This window comes from Rattus norvegicus, chromosome 1, assembly GCF_036323735.1.
Source record: "Rattus norvegicus strain BN/NHsdMcwi chromosome 1, GRCr8, whole genome shotgun sequence".
In the NCBI taxonomy this organism is placed as follows: Eukaryota; Metazoa; Chordata; class Mammalia; order Rodentia; family Muridae; genus Rattus; species Rattus norvegicus.
Window position 1 is genome coordinate 38,890,411 of NC_086019.1, and position 10,839 is coordinate 38,901,249.

Below are 10,839 nucleotides of genomic sequence, written 5' to 3' on the forward strand. Positions count from 1 at the left end.
AAAGTTTGTTTGAGGTAAATGTACACACATGTAAATGCATATTGTAAGCCTTTATTAAACTACTGAATTTATAAAGTATTTGATACCCTTCTGCACAACAATTATACTTAGATTAGACTGTAGTGGAAATGACAAGATAAATCTCAGATTATGCCTTATTTTATAATGAAAAATTATTATAGGTTTATATTCAAGTTGGGGAAATAGCTTATCAGTAAAGGTATTTGCTGTCATGCACGATGACCTGAGTTCCATTCTCAGAAGCAACATGCTAGAAGGATGCAATCAACTCCTTCAAATTTTTTTCCCTAATGTTGTGTGCAAAATAGTTACTTATTCCAAATTTCTGTGGTTTTAAAGGTGGAAGCACAGAGATGGGATAGAAAGGTTTCTGGGAGCAAAGCAATAAAGCAAAAACTAAATAGAACAAATCATCAAAGCTGTTAACACTTATGTCCTGATTTCAATTCGAATGATTTCTGGCATGCTTAAAAGCAGTTAACATATTGTTTCTCTATTCTATTTGTGTTTTCATGCTGCCACTGCTCTTTCAGACAGAGGAAACAGAGCTAGAAATATGAAAAGTAAAAGTGCCTTTTCACACTATATTGAAAACATGAAAAAGGAACACAAATTGAAAGTGCTGAGAATGTCTTAGAGAGTCAGCTGGTCAGTCTCACAAACGTTACTAGTCTTCTTCTTCCTTTTTTTTTCCTTTCACAAAGAAAAATGCCTCTAGCTAACATTCAGCCTTACTGCTTCTCCGTTTCTGTCAAGAATAGCATTCCTTTTACTTTTTAACTATTTCCCAGAATACATTTTACTTAATATGAAGGTTGTAGTAATTCTCTGTATTTTTGCTCTAACAAAATACCTGGAAAAGTAACTTAAGGGAGGAAAGGCTCACCTTGGCTCACAGTTCAAAGGTGCTTTCCCATCATGGTAGGGAAGAAATGGTGACATGGGCTTGAGCAAGCTACTTGCATTGCATTCAAGAATCAGAGAGGTGAAAGCTCTGCTTGGTTTTTTGCTTTTTTTATTCAGTCTGGGATGACAATCCATGGAAAAATGCTGCCCAGAGTTGAAGTTGGTCTTGAAATATATATAATTTCAAGTGTTATCCCAGAAGATAAGCTAATTTAGATACTCTATAATGGGCAAGGCCAGAGGCTAAGCTCCTGGGACGTTTGTTCTACCTGCTGTAAACTGTCAATATTCACCACCACAGTAACACACTGTTTTTGTAAGCTTTGTATGGGAGCTTTGCTGACTCTGATGAAGCAATATATGATCTTAGGACATAGCTGTAGAGGAAACAGACCTCTCCAGATATTGTTTGAAGAGAGTAATGTTTTGAGGTGTTGATTGGGGTCTCAGAAAAGAGGCCTAGAGAGTGTAGTTTGGAGTTTATTGAACATGCTTCAGGATCTCATATTATATGGTTATTTTTGGTTTTCTGGAAATAATCCCAATCCAACTGAGAGGATGAATGTTGAATAAAAAAAGACAACACTTTAAGGTGAGATTATTGCAGAGATACTGTAGAAATTACAGCAAGAATTGCTTTGATTCTGCTCTTTTCTCTACCCAATCCTTGCCTTAATTTAATACAGATTCCACTCCTAAACTGTATCTTTTCTAATACTTATCAGCTTAGCAGTTTCTAGAGCTGAGATGCCCTAGAGGCTTATTATATTTTATTTTTTTCTTTTATTGTATATTTTGAGGTTTATTTTTATAGTAGAGACTAAAGTTACTCTAGGTAGGAAGAAGTAGCTGAGAATGGAACAGAAAAACTATAGCAATAGCTTGGTTGTTAAGAGTGCACACTGCTGTGGCAGAGAACTGGAGTTTGATTTCCAGGACCCAAACTTGGTAGCTCACCTCAGCCTGTGAATCTAGTTCCAGGGAATCTGATATACTCTTCTGGCCTCTGCTAACATTGCACTGACAACACACACACACACACACACACACACACACACACACACACACAGAAGCGGGAAGGGGAGAGGAGAGGAGACACACACACACACACACACACAGAGAGAGAGAGAGAGAGAGAGAGAGAGAGAGAGAGAGAGAGAGAGAGAGAGAGAGAGAGAGAAAGGTAGAAGTTTTAACGTTGCCCCCCCCCCTAGACAAAAGTTTAGAAAAGAAAAAAGAAACTGGTCAGGCCCTAGTACTACAATTACACCAGCCAGTTTGACAATTCTCTCCCAGGAACTAGCTGACCATAAAGTTAGATTAAAATCTTAGAGAACAATCTTGAGAAGCAGGAAGTTTCCCCAGGAACTAACGGATCATAAAGTTAAACAATCTTGAGAAACAGAGTTTCTCCTTGTGATTTTTTACTGGTATTCTCCACACTTTCCAATGATGCCATCCCTGCCCCCTTAGGTTCTGGCTTCTTCCTTTAAATACTTCTTCTTCCAGCCTCTCGGCATCAAACTCCTCTGCCCCTGCTTGGGATATGACTCTTGACCAACGTGCACTGGTTCCTATCAGTAAACCTTGTGTAAAATAAAGCAAGGATTGTCTTACATGAGTTCTTGGGGGGTGGTCACGTCATCCCGAGAGTTGAGTGAGGGTCTTTCTGCTCCAGGGGTCTTTCATTTGTCCAGGATCTGCGACCACCCTTGTCTCTGAAGACCGACTTGGAGGTGCGATAGCATCTGTGTCTTTGTGTTGTGTCTTCATGTATCAGTGACGGCTGAACTCTGAGTCTGCAGTTACTCTCGAGTACTGGTGTTTTTAGTTGCTCCATCTTGGGTAGAGCAGAGGCTCATGTCTTGGGAGGAGATGGGGGAGTGTGAGTATTGGTAGACCTGCCAGGGGCTCACCGACTGTGCTGCCCTGGGAGAAGTCCCAGGAGGTGAGGAAGGAACCCAGGGACACCTGGGAGATTTCCATCTGGGTGCCGGTGAGGATTCGGTGATTCTCCTGAATTGGAGAAAAGACCAGCCCTCCCGGACATCTGTATTTCCAGAGTGCTTTTTGTCTGTGTGTCTTAGGTTTTTATTTTGTGTTACTTGTGACTTTGACTATGGGACTCCTCTGAGTTTGACTTCAGATGACTGGACTAAAGTTAGGGATGGAAGACACAATTTGTCAGTGAAGATTAAGAAAGGACCATTGCAGGCACCCAAATCCCGTGGGAGGGAGAGCTAAACCTACAGAGAGGCAGACACGCCTGGGAAACGAGAAGAGACTGCACTCTGCGCACATCCAGACGCCAGAGGAAAAGACCAAATGCCATCTGGAACCCTGGTGCATGGAGGCTCCCGGAAAGAGCAGCGCAGATCTCCTCGGTTGCTGCCGCCGGGGAGAGGACTTAGGCAGTACCATATGAGCACACTTGAGCCTCGGAACCTCAGGTAGGACCAACTTTTCCCCTGCAAGTGACCTGCCTGGTGAACTCAGGACACACAGAGGCAAAATTCCTCTAGGACTGGGCACTTCCTGTGTTTACCGGAAGTCCCACACCTGCGGATCCCGGCCCGCAGCAGCTCTCTGCTCCCAAACCCCGTGGGAGAGAGACCTCACCGCCTGGTCAGGTGAGCACTCCTGAGGCTGCAGAGCGGAGGAGACCACCAACACTGCCCACCCCTGCCCACATCCCTGGCCCAAGAGGAAACTGTATAAGGCCTCTGGGTTCCCGTAGGGGAGGGCCCAGGAGCGGCAGGACCCCTGCACCTGAGACACCGTCGGAACCTGAAGGAAACAGACCGGATAAACAGTTCTCTGCACCCAAATCCCATGGGAGGGAGAGCTAAAACTACAGAGAGGCAGACACACCTGGGAAACCAGAAGAGACTGCACACTGCGCACATCCAGGCGCCAGAGGAAAACACCAAACGCCATCTGGAACCCTGGTGCACGGAGGCTACCGGAAAGAGCGGCGCAGATCTCCTCGGTTGCTGCCACGACAGAGAGGACTTAGGCAGTACCCCACGAGCACACTTGAGCCTCGGAACCTCAGTGGAGGGCCCAGGAGTGGCAGGACCCCTGCGACTGAGACACCGCCGGAACCTGAAGGAAACAGACCGGATAAACAGTTCTCTGCACGCAAATCCCCTGGGAGGGAGAGCTAAACCTACAGAGAGGCAGACACGCCTGGGAAATCAGAAGAAACTGCACTCTGCGCACATCCAGACGCCAGAGGAAAACACCAAACGCCATCTGGAACTCTGGTGCATGGAGGCTCCCGGAAAGAGCGGCGCAGATCTCCTTGGTTGCTGCCGCTGGGGAGAGGACTTAGGCAGTACCCCACGAGCACACTTGAGTCTCGGAACCTCAGGTAGGACCAACTTTCCCCTGCAAGTGACCTGCCTGGTGAACTCAAGACACTGGCCCACAGGAACAGTTGAAGACCTGTAGAGAGGAAAAACGACACGCCCGAAAGCAGAACACTCTGTTCCCATAACTGGCTGAAAGAAAACAGGAAAACAGGTCTACAGCACTCCTGACACACAGGCTTATAGGACAGTCTAGCCACTGTCAGAAATAGCAGAACAAAGTAACAGTTGAGATAATCTGATGGCAAGAGGCAAGCGCAGGAACCCAAGCAACAGAAACCAAGACTACATGGCATCATCGGAGACCAATTCTCCCACCAAAATAAACATGGAATATCCAAACACACCAGAAAAGCAAGATCTAGTTTCAAAATCATATTTGATCATGATGCTGGAGGACTTCAAGAAAGACATGAAGAACTCCCTTAGAGAACAAGTAGAAGCCTACAGAAAGGAATCGCAAAAATCCCTGAAAGAATTCCAGGAAAACACAATCAAACAGTTGAAGGAATTAAAAATGGAAATAGAAGCAATCAAGAAAGAACACATGGAAACAACACTGGATATAGAAAATCAAAAGAAGTGACAAGGAGCTGTAGATACAAGCCTCACCAAAAGAATACAAGAGATGGAAGAGAGAATCTCGGGAGCAGAAGATTCCCTAGAAATCATTGACTCAACTGTCAAAGATAATGTAAAGCGGAAAAAGCTACTGGTCCAAAACATACCTGAAATCCAGGACTCAATGAGAAGATCAAACCTAAGGATAATAGGTATAGAAGAGAGTGAAGACTCCCAGCTCAAAGGACCAGTAAATATCTTCAACAAAATCATAGAAGAAAACTTCCCTAACCTAAAAAAAGAGATACTCATAGGCATACAAGAAGCCTACAGAACTCCAAATAGATTGGACCAGAAAAGAAACACCTCCCGTCACATAATAGTCAAAACACCAAACGCACAAAATAAAGAAAGAGTATTAAAAGCAGTAAGGGAAAAAGGTCAAGTAACATATAAAGGCAGACCTATCAGAATCACACCAGACTTTTCACCAGAAACTATGAAGGCCAGAAGATCCTCGACAGATGTCATACAGACCCTAAGAAAACACAAGTGCCAGCCCAGGTTACTGTATCCTGCAAAACTCTCAATTAACATAGATGGAGAAACCAAGATATTCCATGACAAAACCAAATTTACACAATATCTTTCTACAAATCCAGCACTACAAAGGATAATAAAGGGTAAAGCACAACATAAGGAGACAAGCTATACCCTAGAAGAAGCAAGAAACTAAACGTCTTGGCAACAAAACAAAGAGAAGAAAAGCACACAAACATAACCTCACATCCAAATATGAATATAACAGGAAGCAATAATCACTATTCCATAATATCTCTCAATATCAATGGCCTCAACTCCCCAATAAAAAAATATAGATTAACAAACTGGATACGCAACAAGGACCCTGCATTCTGCTGCCTACAGGAAACACACCTCAGAGACAAAGACAGACACTACCTCAGAGTGAAAGGCTGGAAAACAACTTTCCAAGCAAATGGTCAGAAGAAGCAAGCTGGAGTAGCCATTCTAATATCAAATAAAATCAATTTCCAACTAAAAGTCATCAAAAAAGATAAGGAAGGACACTTCATATTCATCAAAGGAAAAATCCACCAAGATGAACTCTCAATCCTAAATATCTATGCCCCAAATACAAGGGCACCTACATACGTAAAAGAAACCTTACTAAAGGTCAAAACACACATTGCACCTCACACAATAATAGTGGGAGATTTCAACACCCCACTCTCATCAATGGACAGATTATGGAAACAGAAATTACAAAGAGACGTAGACAGACTAAGAGAAGTCATGAGCCAAATGGACTTAACAGATATTTATAGAACATTCTATCCTAAAGCAAAAGGATATACCTTCTTCTCAGCTCCTCATGGTACTTTCTCCAAAATTGACCATAGAGTTGGTCAAAAAACGGGCCTCAACAGGTACAGAAAGATAGAAATAAGCCCATGCGTGCTATCAGACCACCACGGCCTAAAACTGGTCTTCAATAACAATAAGGGAAGAATGCCCACAATACGTGGAAATTGAACAACGCTCTACTCAATGATAACCTAGTCAAGGAAGAAATATAGAAAAAAATTAAAAACTTTTTAGAATTTAATGAAAATGAAGGTACAACATACCCAAACTTATGGGACACAATGAAAGCTGTGGTAAGAGGAAAACTCATAGCGCTGTGTGCCTGCAGAAAGAAACAGGAAAGTGCATATGTCAGCAGCTTGACAGCACACCTAAAAGCTCTAGAGCAAAAAGAAGGAAATACACCCAGGAGGAGTAGAAGGCAGGAAATAATCAATCAGAGCTGAAATCAACCAAGTCGAAACAAAAAGGACCATAGAAAGAATCAACAGAACCAAAAGTTGGTTCTTTGAGAAAATCAACAAGATAGATAAACCCTTAGTCAGACTAACAAGAGAACACAGAGAGTGTGTCCAAATTAACAAAATCAGAAATGAAAAGGGAGACATAACTACAGATTCAGAGGAAATTCAAAAAATCATCAGATCTTACTATAAAAGCCTATATTCAACAAAACTTGAAAATCTACAGGAAATGGACAATTTCCTAACCAAATATCAGGTACCAACGTTAAATCAGGAACAGATAAACCAGTTAAACAACCCCATAACTCCTAAGGAAATAGAAGCAGTCATTAAAGGTCTCCCAACCAAAAAGAGCCCAGGTCCAGATGGGTTTAGTGCAGAATTCTATCAAACCTTCATAGAAGACCTCATACCAATATTATCCAAACTTTTCCACAAAATTGAAACAGATGGATCACTACCAAATTCCTTCTATGAAGCCACAATTACTCTTATACCTAAACCACACAAAGACCCAACAAAGAAAGAGAACTTCAGACCAATTTCCCTTATGAATATCGACGCAAAAATACTCAATAAAATTCTGGCAAACCGAATCCAAGAGCACATCAAAACAATCATCCACCATGATCAAGTAGGCTTCATCCCAGGCATGCAGGGATGGTTTAATATACGGAAAACCATCAACGTGATCCATTATATAAACAATCTGAAAGAACAAAACCACATGATCATTTCATTAGATGCTGAGAAAGCATTTGACAAAATTCAACACCCTTTCATGATAAAAGTCCTGGAAAGAATAGGAATTCAAGGCCCATACGTAAACATGGTAAAAGCCATATACAGCAAACCAGTTGCTAACATTAAACTAAATGGAGAAAGGCTTGAAACAATCCCACTAAAATCAGGGACTAGACAAGGCTGCCCACTCTCTCCCTATTTATTCAATATAGTTCTTGAAGTTCTAGCCAGAGCAATCAGACAACAAAAGGAGGTCAAGGGGATACATATCGGAAAGGAGGAGGTCCAAATATCACTATTTGCAGATGATATGATAGTTTATTTAAGTGATCCCAAAAGTTCCACCACAGAACTACTAAAGCTGATAAACAACTTCAGCAAAGTGGCTGGGTATAAAATTAACTCAAATAAATCAGTAGCCTTCCTCTACACAAAAGAGAAACAAGCCGAGAGAGAAATTAGGGAAAGGACACCCTTCATAATAGACCCAAATAATATAAAGTACCTCGGTGTGACTTTAACCAAGCAAGTAAAAGATCTGTACAATAAGAACTTCAAGACTCTGAAGAAAGAAACTGAAGAAGACCTTAGAAGACGAAAAGATCTCCCATGCTCATGGATTGGCAGGATTAATATAGTAAAAATGGCCATTTTACCAAAAGCGATCTGCAGATTCAATGCAATCCCCATCAAAATACCAATCCAATTGTTCAAAGAGTTAGACAGAACAATTTGCAAATTCATCTGGAATAACAAAAAACCCAGGATAGCTAGAACTATCCTCAGCAATGGAGGGACTTCAGGGGGAATCACTATCCCTGAGCTCAAGCAGTATTACAGAGCAATAGTGATAAAAACTGCATGGTATTGGTACAGAGACAGACAGATAGACCAATGCAATAGAATTGAAGACCCAGAAATGAACCCACACACCTATGGTCGCGTGATTTTTGACAAGGGAGCCAGGGCCATCCAATGGAAAGAAGATAGCATTTTCAGCAAATGGTTCTGGTTCAACTGGAGGTCAATATGTAGAAGGGTGCAGATTGATCCATGCTTATCACCCTGTACAAAGCTTAAGTCCGGCTGGATCGAGGACCTCCACATCAAACCTGATACACTCAAACTAATAGAAGAAAAACTAGGGAAGCATCTGGAACACATGGGCACTGGAAAAAATTTCCTGAACAAAACACCAATGGCTTATGCTCAAAGATGAAGAATCGACAAATGGGATCTCATAAAACTGCAAAGCTTCTGTAAGGCAAAGGACACTGTGGTTAGGACAAATCGGCAACCAACAGATTGGGAAAAGATCTTTACCAATCCTACAAGAGATAGAGGCCTTATATCCAAAATATACAAATAACTCAAGAAGTTAGACCGCAGGGAGACAAATAACCCTATTAAAAAATGGGGGTCAGAGCTAAACAAAGAATTCACAGCTGAGTAATGCCGAATGGCTGAGAAACACCTAAAGAAATGTTCAACATCTTTAGTCATAAGGGGAATGCAAATCAAAACAACCCTGAGATTTCACCTCACACCATTGAGAATGGCTAAGATCAAAAACTCAGGTGACAGCAGATGCTGGCGAGGATGTGGAGAAAGAGGAATACTCCTCCATTGTTGGTGGGATTGCAGACTGGTACAACCATTCTGGAAATCAGTCTGGAGGTTTCTCAGAAAATTGGACATTGAACTGCCTGAGGATCCAGCTATACCTCTCTTGGGCATATACCCAAATGATGCCCCAACATATAAAAATGACGCGTGCTCCACTATGCTCATTGCAGCCTTATTTATAATAGCCAGAAGCTGGAGGGAACCCAGATGCCCTTCAGCAGAGGAATGGAAGCAGAAAATGTGGTACATCTACACAATGGAATATTACTAAGGTATCAAAAAGAACGAGTTTATGAAATTCGTAGGCATATGGTTGGAACTGGAAAATATCATCCTGAGTGAGCTAACCCAATCACAGAAAGACATACATGGTATGCACTCATTAATAAGTGGCTATTAGCCCAAATGCTTGAATTACCCTAGATGCCTAGAACAAATGAAACTCAAGACGGATGATCAAAATGTGAATGCTTCACTCCTTCTTTAAAAGGGGAACAAGAATACCCTTGGCAGGGAAGAGAGAGGCAAAGATTAAAACAGAGACTGAAGGAACACCCATTCAGAGCCTGCCCCACATGTGGCCCATACATATACAGCCACCCAATTGGACAAGATGGATGAAGCAAAGAATGCAGACCGACAGGAGCCGGATGTAGATCGCTCCTGAGAGACACAGCCAGAATACAACAAATACATAGGCGAATGCCAGCAGCAAACCACTGAACTGAGAATAGGACCCCCATTGAAGGAATCAGAGAAAGAACTGGAAGAGCTTGAAGGGGCTCGAGACCCCATATGTATAACAATGCCAAGCAACCAGAGCTTCCAGGGACTAAGCCACTACCTAAAGACTATACATGGACTGACCCTGGACTCTGACCTCATAGGTAGCAATGAATATCCTAGTAAGACCACCCGTGGAAGGGGAAGCCCTGGGTCCTGCTAAGACTCAACCCCCAGTGAACTAGACTGGGGGGGTAGGGCGGCAATGGGGGGAGGGTTGGGAGGGGAACACCCATAAGGAAGGGGAGGGGGAGGGTGATGTTTGCCCGGATACCGGGAAAGGGAATAACACTCGAAATGTATATAAGAAATACTCAAGTTAATAAAAAAAAAATAAAATGTAAAAAAAAAAAAGAAATACTCAAGTTAATAAAGATGAAAAAAATGAAAAAAAAAAAAAAAAAAGAAAGGACCATGGCAGAGTATTTGCTCCTCAGATTGGCTGGTGTTTGTGTTGTCTGGCCCCTCCAGAGGGTACATTATTTGAGATATGCTCCTATTCATCTGTCTTTGGTGAGCTCACAGAAACTTCCGTCTGAATCAGTTCAGTTTTCTGGTGATCTCGTGGTGGCTGCTTGTTTTTTGTTTTGTGCGCACTTCCGTTTTTTGTCTGTTAATCTTTTGATTGCCTTTCTGTGTGACTAAATGCTATTTTCCTCTTACAGACCTCTATTTTCTTGACTCTTTTATTTGTTTTCTCACCATCCCACTTGAGTTGCTTGTTAGTAGCTGTTACAGGTCCTCCTTACTACCGAGGAAATGTAGAATCCCACTAGAGGCCAGAAACAATGTTCCAGACATAGATAGAAGGCCCTCACTTCTGCCTGCTGACTTCAATACGCCTGAAGGTAGGGAATGCTACAAGTCTTATACCAGGCTCGAATGGTGGGTCTTTGAGGGACTGAAAAACGCCCCACTAATTTGGGTAAAGTAAAAAAAGATATGAAGAAAAAGTTGCAAAAACTCAAAGGGTTAAG